We start from the raw sequence: 10,484 nt of genomic DNA, 5'->3' as shown, positions 1-10,484 counted from the left end.
GACATCAGAAATGGTTTTCTGCCATATTGAGATTGGTGAACTCTTCTTCCAGTGTGACGACACAATGCCCCATTCTCGACATGCTGCTATCAGCCGAGGGTACCGACTTCCTTATATGTATCAAGTATTTCTGGTAATTTTCTTGAGAAAGTGCGTGATTATAGATGTGTTTTAGCATTCCGTGTCTGGTGAGAACTACTCGCCGAGTGCACAAAAAATAGGAATAAAAGAGTAGAGCCAGGATTTTTGGGAGTTGAGCCAAGAAGGTGTTACTGGAAGAACGCAAGCGTCATGGAATTGCTGGGAGGGTCTGTGGGCCGAGAAAACAGACAGAGACAGGCAGTAAAAAAACAACAACAGAGGGCCACCAACTTGTCTGCATTTGTGAGAGCAACAGGCCTGGTGCTTCGGGCCTCATTATGAGAGATTTTGATTTCACAGATTTCAGGAGAGATGTGCTGTTGGTGCCCCGGCGCATATGACTGGAGCAGTACTCCACTGAGCAATGGACAAAGGCCTTGTGGCCTGGGAGTACATCTGGTTTATCAAGGAATGACGGGAAGATTGAGGATGCCCAGTCTGCGGCTGGCTTTGGTGGCCAGCTTTGCTATGTGGTCGGCCTATGAGAAGTCATGGCTGATGGCCAGGTGGCGAAATTCAAGAGACTGAAGCACTTCCAGGAGCTGATCATGAGAGTATCACAGAGAGTGACACAGATGCTGTCTGCCTATGAGTGTGATGGGATACTGAAAAATACAAAGTGGAATTGTCTGCAAAAAAGGTTTTCCAGAGCATTGGAGAGGTTGTTAATGTGGATGAGGAACAAGACTGACCCAAGACACTGCCTTGGGCTGGTCTATCCTCCACTACGAAAGGAGAGGTTTCCATTGATAGCAACACTTTGACTGTGCAAGGGAAGGAAGTCAATCCAGGAATAAAGGCGGCTTTGTATCCCACATGTAGAGAGCTTCTCAAGCAAAGCAGGATGTCAGACTGTGTCACTTGCCCGAGATATGTCCCAGGAGATAGTCCTCGATTTCTTGATTGAGATTTATGGCCTTCAACCATTGCTGAGAGAGGAGCAGCGGCATGAGTCCAAAGTTGAGTGACCGTGCCGAAATCCAAACCGATGGTCAGAGGTCAAGCTGTTTGAAAACAGGAAAAAAAATTGACATTAGCAACGATGATGGATTCCGTTATTTTGATGGCAATTATAAACTAGAGCTTCCAGGGAAGCAGAACTCAACTGAACTGACTGGACAACTCCACACACCAAGTTTGATCAAAATCCATAAATATTTGTGGACGTTAAAGTCTTAACGTCGTTTCGGAGCTGAAACAATATGGCGGCCTATGGTGGCCATTTTGTGACGAATCGGGTTGGAATGCAATAGCAACCTGGTCCTTGGGGTAAGGATGCTGCACGTCAAGTTTGATCAGAATCGGTTGATATTTGTGGACGCTGGAGTGTTAACGTCGAAAAGTTAACGGACGACAGACGCCGACGACGACGGACGCCGGAGGGTTCAGTATGTGATGAACTCAACTGGGCGGCAGTCCAGTTGAGTTAACAAGCTTACTGGTCTGTAGTCGATAGGATAGGATCTGACGTGATACGATTTAATCCTCGATTCGCAATTACGAGTGCAATACTCAGTGGAGGAGCAATTACAGTGATTAATAAACGTTTTTTATGGTGTTAAGAAGCAAAGTAAGCAGCATCTTGGTATCAGGTGTAAATACTTTTCTTTTTTACCTTCAAACTGAGTCGTAAGGACTATGTGAGTTGTAAAATGCCCTCAGACATTGACAGAAAAATTGGTTGATATATCGTTTAATAGGACTGTAAAGAACCTGAGTTTTACTGTTTATAGTAAACTAGCCCGTGACGGGAAAAGCTAGCCATGGTGTGCCGAGAATAAACACAGAACATAACTGTCAGACAGTTGTCTGGGAAAATTAAATCCATCCTGTAGTACTCAACTTCACCAAAGGTGGCGCCACCAGCAACAGCGAGGAGGTATACTCCACCATTTTTCCTCGGGATTTCCCAGTGGCCGAAAGAGCCGCTAACTCCGTTCAAACCTGGCTGGTACAACCATTTACCTGTGTCAAATTTAGTCCAAATCCATCCAGAGGTATAGGAGTGTATCGGTAACAGACAGACAAACCGACATTTCCAAATAAATATCGAATTGAAAAATTTTCACCACCATTACTAACCTTTACTGTTTTGCTCTTTTTGGGATAAGCCTGGCCTGGTGTCAAGCTAAAAACTTATCGGATTTAACAAACATATAGTTTTAGAATAAAATACTTCTGATTACAATTTATTTTCTTTGAAAGAGCCTTGACTGTACGGATATTTAAAAAGATTCTTATTTGAATGAATACGGGTTAAGATTTTGCTGAACACAAGAACCGCTGTATTAAAAGCGTTTTATCGTCCATCACTATTGAGGGTGATGGACGAGGTCATGACAGAGTATACAATGTGAACATAGTGATAATGGAGTGGCGGGGAACATATGTAGACACAGACGTAAAGGAGATGGATGACGGAACTGACGGGGGATGCTGTGGCCACACCTTCTGGAAACGTCGATGAGCTCGTTTCACTTTTAAATAATGTTTGATCCAAAGATGATGATTCTCGAGCTTAATTACAAATTGAGCAAATGTGAACTTTTATTGCAAGAGCAATCACTACAAGTAGGACCTGGTGTTTGATGTCTGCTCCTGCTTATGTCTGACATTTGCTTGTAACCGAGTTCTGAAACAATAAAATAATCTTGTCTTTCAAACCATTACGTACTTTGTCTCTGCCATCTTTAAAATTCTGCGTGGGTCTGTTTGCCATTTCCATGTTACCATGTTGTTGATATTTATGATTCCAGGACTCCATGATTGGAATCCTATAAACTGTGTCGATTTGCCTGTTATCTACTGTTGTCATTCGTTGGCGTGATTGGAAGAGCAACATAAACAGAAAGGAGTAATGAGGATGTAACAAATAAGGAGAAGATAACGTTTTAGCCCAAGAAGGTCTTCTTTCTTCTGCGAATGGTGGTGGTGGTGCCAATGGCAGTGGAAAAGCACTGAAAACCAGAAATCAGTGCCCACCTTTTTTCCACCACCAAGTGTCTTTTTGTCTCGTACTTGTCTTTCATCTGGATATTACTGTCCATTTACTGGAAGGCTAATCCCTGGACATTCCAACAATGTCAGAATTACAATATAGTGGGAATTATGTAGTGGTCTGCAAGATTTCAGAGAGAGATCGAGCACAAAAAAGTCACCTTTTGGACAAGTTGGAACTTCTGATTGGCTGGCACGAACAGCGGGCAGACTTGAATTGGCTATTTGACTACGAAAACTTGAACAGCAGTGCAGACAAAGAGAGTAGTTGTCGTGTGCTGGGCTGAGCAGAAGATGGCAAGCATTGGAGACAAAGCTCCGGTTGGGGGAACCTTCCTGTGCAGCAGCGAGGAGGGCGAGCCGGTACTCCCTGTGCAAAGCTGTTCTGTGCAATAGAGATTTATCTCTCCATCGACTCCTCGGACTCTGGTTCTGTGTCTCGTGTGCTAGTTCGACAAGTCTAGCAAGAAACGACCATCTTATGTTTGCCTGGAGGAACCGTGAGCTGTATCCCATCAACCTGCTCTACCTGACCGCACTGGTGCAGACACTTCGACTGTCCAGTTTGATCTGAACAAGAAAGTTAATAACAGAAAGGAGCTCCCAACATTTTTTTTTTTTTAATGTATTTGTCCATAAGGCAAAATGTCCATATTTTACCCATCTGACAATCTTATACCCAATCTATGAAAGTATCGAGACTTTAGTAAATCTGTTCACCTCCTCTCTACTAACTACCTTACCTACAAGATTAGTGTCACCTGCAAATTTGGAAAGCCTACTCTGAACCCCACTCTCCAAATCGTTGATGTCGATTATGAATAATAATGTTCCTAGTACTGATCCCTGAAGTTCCCCACTACTTACATCCTCCCAATCACAGCCACTCCACAAGCCCTCACCTTAGCTAGCACCTCACCTCACCAACGTCCTATGTAGTACCTTATCAAATACCTTCTGAAAGTCTAGCGATACGACACATCCACTGCATTTCCCTCATGCACGCAATCAGAAAATGCTTCATAGTACTCCAATAAATTTGTTAAACATGACCCCCTTTGGTAAATATACGTGCCCCGACTGCCTTTGGTTAAGTTTAAATTTATTCATTCAAATGGTTTCCACATCCGATCCCTAATTAACATGTCTCCCATCTTCCCAACAAATGAACTTAAATTAACATGTCGACAGTTCTCCGAATCCTCTCTGGATCCTTTCTAATAGCGCTCCTCCATTTTCTACTCTCTAAACCTCTAGTACCTGTCCTGACTACAATGAAATGTTAAATCGAGGGTGTCCACAAGGTTTGTTCTGGTTTGGTTACAAAACTTTAAAACCGGAACAAGACTTTGTGGAAACCCTGTATAATCTGCTGTCATCATGCTCATCTGCTCTGCGACCTCCTTCAATCATACTAAAACAAGCAATTTGGGTCTGTGTCTGTGGGTCTGTCTGTGGGACACGGGTCTGTCTGCCTGACCGCGATACATTTGGGAGTTACATATCCAATCTCAACTAAACTTGACAGGGGGATTAAGGGTCACACGACGAACGATGTAGCGACTTCATTTGCCCCCGTCCCCAGGGGGGTTTTCCGCCTTAGGCGAAATCTGTGTTAAGTTGTATAGATAACTCATCATAGCGTTTTTCCAAGGCCACTTCGACAAACAAAAGTAACAACAACACTAATAATAACAGCATAATATTGATGTTATCACAAAACAATATTAATACTAATAAGCTAATAAAAGCTATTAATACTAATAAAACCCCCTCCCTAAGGGGTTTTTCTCCTTGGACAAACACCATGTTAACATGTATAAACTAGAACGCCACTCAGTAGAGCGCATACTCCCGCCGTGGGTCAAGTTGGAATAATACGTTTTAACATCCCCTCTCCCCAAAACAATAAATGAAAAAGAAAGTAGACCCTGTCAGAGAATTTATTTTGATATCTCTCGGAATTAGAGGAGAAAAACATCATTTTTTAAGAATAAGAATAAAAGCTTTAATGCAGTAAAACAGAAAAAAAAAATTCCCCAAAAAATTCCTGGATCCGGAATAATACCTGAGCTTCACCAAAAACTAATCAATTCTTCCTTATCCCACCAACTTTCATCCAAATCCGTTCAGAACTTTTCCAGATATCTTGTTCACAAACACACGAACCCACACACGGACGGACACGATCGAATACATTACTCCCTGGCGGGAGTAACTAGAACGCCACTCAGTACAGCCCATACTCCCGCCGTGGGTGGCCGCTGCTGAGCCCTATCCTCCAATGGCAAAAAATCCTTCAAAAAATTCCTGGATCCGGAATAATATCCTGAGCTTCACCAAAAACTAATCAATTCTTCCTTATCCCGACGGCAATCATCCCACTGTAGCGGTTCCCGCTGAATGTACACAATTGCCTTGCACCTGCCAGGACACGGCCAGGGCGCGATCGCCATGCCGGGCTCGTCCGGACGGGCCCAGACGCGCCTCTCCTGGACAGGCCCGGACTCGCTGTTCCTGGGCACGCCCGAACCTCCCGGGCACGCCCGGTCTCGTCTTTCCCGGGCATGTCCAGACTCGCCTTTCCAGGGCTCGCCCAGAGCGTCCGGGCATGCCCGCTCTCGCCTTTCCAGGGCTCGCCCAGAGCGCTCGGGCACGCCCAGCCTCGACTTGCCAGGCCGCGTCCAGGACGCCCGGGTATGTCCAGACTCGCCTTTCCAGGACTCGCCCTTGACACCCGGGCATGCCCGGTCTCGGTTTTCCCGGGCAAACGCCCGGGCATAAATGTGTATATATATTGCTGCCCGATAAACGGGCTTTTCAGAATACCTGAGCTGTTTTGTTTCAATAAAGCAACTCGGACGAATTCCGTCTTTGGTCGCGTCAATTCTTTTGACTCGCGTTGGAGCGCAGCTCCTTCACTGGTGACCTACCGACATGGACACGGCAGTGACTCTTCAACTGCCTACCTTCTGGGAGGCTCACGCGGCTGTTTGGTTCGCCCAGGCGGACTCCCAGTTCGCCCTGCGAGGCATCACCGCGGACGACACCCGCTTCCACCACGTCGTGGCAGCGCTCGGTTCCGCCACCGCGGCCCGCGCCCTGAGCCTCCTCGAGCACCCGCCGGCTGCCGACAAGTATGACGCGCTGAAGACGCTCCTCCTCGACGCTTTCGCCCTCTCACCGGCGGCACGCGCACGGCGCCTGCTCGACCTGCCCGAGCTCGGCGACACGCGCCCGTCCGAGCGCATGGACTATATGCTCTCGTTGCTCGGTGAGCACTCTCCGGATTTTCCGTTCCGCGAGCTGTTCCTTCGCCAGCTGCCTCACCCGGTACGCCTCGCCCTGGCTGGCACGTCGATCACCGATCCCCGCGCCCTCGCCAGGGAAGCCGATAAGATCTCCTCGGCGGGCCAACACATCGGCGCGGCTACCTGGAGCCTGCCGCCGTCCGAGGCGACGCCCACGACGCCCGAGCGCCCTGCGCGGTTGGAGGCCGAACTGCCGGTGCAACTGGCGGCCGCCACGCCGCGCCGACCGCTTCCGACACGACGGCCGGGGCCTCCACCTGACCAAGCGTGGTGTTATTACCACGCCAGGTTCGGACACAAGGCTCGGACGTGCCGACCCCCGTGCACTTTCGGCAAGTCGGGAAACGGCCGGGCCGGCGTTCATTCCCAGCCATGAGCGCCGGCCACTCGGGCAACTTGCTTTTTATTCGGGACAAAGCGTCCGGGCGGCGTTTCCTTTGTGACACCCGCGCCCAACTGAGCGTCATACCCGCCCCCGAGCAGGACAGGCGGGACGCCGTTTGCGGCCCCTCTTTGGTCGCTGCTAATGGCTCGGCCATACGCACGTTCGGCCCGCGCGACGTCACCCTCTGCTTCGGCAGCCAGCGCTTTCAGTGGACCTTTGTGACCGCCTGCGTCCCCATGGCTTTGCTGGGCGCCGACTTCCTCTGCGCGCACGGGCTGCTGGTCGACGTCAAACGTCGTCGCCTTGTCAACGCCGAGACCTTCAGCTCCCTGGCGTGCACGATGAGCAGCTCCGCGCCGACCGAACTGGCGTGCGCCCTCCCGACGGCGAACGAGTTCGCTCGCCTGCTCGCGGAATTCCCGGCCCTCACGCGGCCGACGTTTTCGGCCGTCGCAGTGCGGCATGGGATCGAGCACCACATACCCACTACGGGCCCGCCGGTCTACGCCAGGGCCCGCCGCCTCGACCCGGCCAAGCTCGCCGTGGCAAAGGCCGAGTTCGACGCGTTGGAGCACCTCGGCATCGTGCGCCGCTCCAATAGCGCGTGGGCCTCACCACTGCACATCGTGCCAAAGCCGGGGGGCGGATGGCGCCCGTGTGGTGACTACCGCCGCCTCAACGACGCTACCACCCCCGACAGGTACCCGATCCCGCACATCCAGGACTTTTCCGCCCGTTTGGCGGGACGGGTCATATTTTCCAAAATTGACCTGATACGGGGATACCACCAGGTACCTGTCTGGGCGGCCGACGCCCCGAAGATGGCCATCATCACGCCGTTCGGCCTGTTCGAATTTTTGAGGATGCCGTTTGGCCTCAAGAACGCGGCCCAGGCGTTCCAGCGCTTAATGGACGGCGTGCTGCGCGACCTGCCATTTTCTTTTCGTCTATCTGGACGACATCCTCGTCGCCAGCACGTCCCGCGCCGAGCACCTCTTCCACCTCCGAACACTGTTCGGTCGCCTCAGCGAGTACGGCTTAATTGTCAACCCGGCCAAGTGCCACTTCGGCACGACGACCGTTGACTTTTTGGGCCACCGCATCACCAAGACTGGGGCCGTGCCGCTGCCGACCAAGGTCGAGGCCATCACCACGTTCCCGCGTCCCCGTTCCATCAAGGCCCTACAAGAGTTCCTCGGCATGGTGAATTTTTATCACGGATTCGTGCCCCGCGCTGCTCAGCTCATGCGGCCCCTTTACGAGGCCCTCCGGGGCAAGCCGGCCAAGCATGACATTGTTTGGTCCGCGGCCTTCGCGAGCGCAAAACGGGCCCTCGCCGACGCAACGCTGCTGGCTCACCCGGTGCTCAACGCGCCCATCGCCCTCACTACGGACGCCTCCAACTACGCAGTGGGCGCCGTCCATGAACAATGGGTGGACGGGGTTTGGCAGCCACTCGCTTTTTTTAGCCGGCAGCTCCGGCCGAACGAGTTAAAATACAGCACGTTCGACCGCGAGCTGCTCGGGCTATTCCTGGCCGTTCGCCATTTCCGACACCTCCTGGAGGGCCGCCCGTTCATGGCTTTCGTCGACCACAAGCCGTTGGTCTACGCAATGGCCAAAGTCACGGAGCCGTGGTCGGCCCGCCAGCAGCGCCACCTCTCCGCCGTGTCGGAATTCACCACGGACATCCAGCACGTCGCCGGCAAAGACAACGCCGTGGCCGACTGTCTTTCTCGGGCCAGCGCGAACGCGGTCCACCTCGGCGTGGACTTCGCGCTCATGGCGGCCGACCAGACCACCGACACCTCGGTGCAGGCCCTGCGGGCGGCGGACACGGGCCTCCGCCTGGCCGACATCCCCTTCGCGGGCACCGTCCTGCTCTGCGACGTCTCCCAGGGCCAGCCTCACCCCATCGTGCCCGTTTCCTGGCAGCGCCGCATCTTCGCCTCCATCCACGGCCTTTCTCACCCGGGCCGGAAAGCTTCTCAGAAGCTGGTGTCGGCGCGTTTCGTCTGGCACGGCCTTCGACGGAACGTCCGCGACTGGGCCAACGCCTGCACGGCCTGCCAGCGGGCCAAGGTCCACCGCCACACCCAGGCCCCGCTAGCACCTTTCACCGTGCCTGCACGGCGTTTCGTCCACGTCCACGTCCACGTGGACCTGGTGGGTCCCCTGCCCCCATAGCGGGGGTTCACCCACCTGCTCACCATGGTGGACAGGACCACCAGGTGGCCGGAGGCCGTGCCCCTCACCTCCACCTCCACCACCACCGCCGACGTGGCGCAGGCATTCATCGCCACCTGGGTCGCGCGCTTCGGCGCACCGGCGGACATCTCGTCCGACCGCGGCCCACAGTTCACGTCCGAACTTTGGGGCGCGGTCGCCCGCTCGTTGGGGGTCACGCTGCACCGCACCACGGCCTACCACCCCCAAGCCAACGGGTTGTGCGAGCGGTTTCACCGCTCCATGAAGGCCGCACTCATGGCCGGCCTTCAGGACGACGGTTGGACCGACCGGCTGCCGTGGGTCCTTTTGGGCCTCCGCATGGCCCCCAAGGAGGACCTCCGGGCATCCGCCGCCGAGCTCATCTACGGCCAGCCGCTCCGCGTCCCGGGCGAGTTCGTGCCCGACGCTACCAGTCCCTGGTCCGCCGCACACCAGCGCTCGGACCTCCAGGAGGCAGCCCGCCGATTTGCCCCCGTGCCAACGTCCCGCCACGGTGGCCCCCAGTCCTACGTCCCCCCGGCGCTTCGCACAGCGGAGTACGTCTTTGTGCGTCATGACGCGCACCGGGGGCCACTCCGGCCGCCGTACGACGGGCCCTTCCGGGTCCTGCGATGGGGCGACAAGTCCTTCGTCGTCGACGTCGGCGGCCGGTCGGACCGGATCTCTGTGGACCGCCTCAAACCGGCGCACGTGGACGTCGACCGACCACCACGGTTGGCCCTTCCTCCGCGGCGAGGCCGCCCCCCGTCTACAGTTCCCCCCGCTCGACCACCCACCACCGGATCGGACCCCCCCCCCTCACGACCCTCCAGGGGTCGCTTCGGCCGGGTCATCCGGACCCCCCTTAAATTGACCCTGCCGGTGCAGGTCGATTCTGGAGGGGTGTGTGTAGCGGTTCCCGCTGAATGTACACAATCGCCTTGCACCTGCCAGGACGCGGCCAGGGCGCGATCGCCATGCCGGGCTCGTCCGGACGGGCCCAGACGCGCCTCTCCTGGGCATGCCCGGACTCGCTGTTCCCGGGCACGCCCGAAACTCCCGGGCATGCCCGCTCTCGCCTTTCCAGGGCTCGCCCAGAGCGCCTGGGCACGCCCAGCCTCGACTTGCCAGGCCGCGTCCAGGATGCCCGGGCATGTCCAGACTCGCCTTTCCAGGGCTCGCCCAGAGCGTCCGGGCATGCCCACTCTCGCCTTTCCAGGGCTCGCCCAGAGCGCTCGGGCACGCCCAGCCTCGACTTGCCAGGCCGCGTCCAGGACACCCGGGCATGTCCAGACTCGCCTTTCCAGGACTCGCCCTTGACACCCGGGCATGCCCGGTCTCGCTTTTCCCGGGCAAACGCCCGGGCATAAATGTGTATATATATTGCTGCCCGATAAACGGGCTTTTCAGAATACCTGAGCTGTTTTGTTTCAATAAAGCAA

The 10,484-nt window shown here is 54.3% G+C and overlaps 1 protein-coding gene across 1 annotated transcript in view; it reads right to left on the bottom strand.

Moving 5' to 3' along the window:
- LOC144893653 (uncharacterized) overlaps positions 1–10,484 on the bottom strand; it is a 1,023,192-nt gene that overhangs the window by 939,202 nt on the left and 73,506 nt on the right. The window lies entirely within an intron of this gene.

This window comes from Myxine glutinosa, chromosome 9 (genome assembly GCF_964187855.1).
Source record: "Myxine glutinosa chromosome 9, kmMyxGlut1.1, whole genome shotgun sequence".
NCBI lineage: Eukaryota > Metazoa > Chordata > Myxini > Myxiniformes > Myxinidae > Myxine > Myxine glutinosa.
The sequence above is the reverse complement of the archived record's forward strand: the minus strand, read 5'-3'. Positions and strand labels throughout refer to the sequence as shown.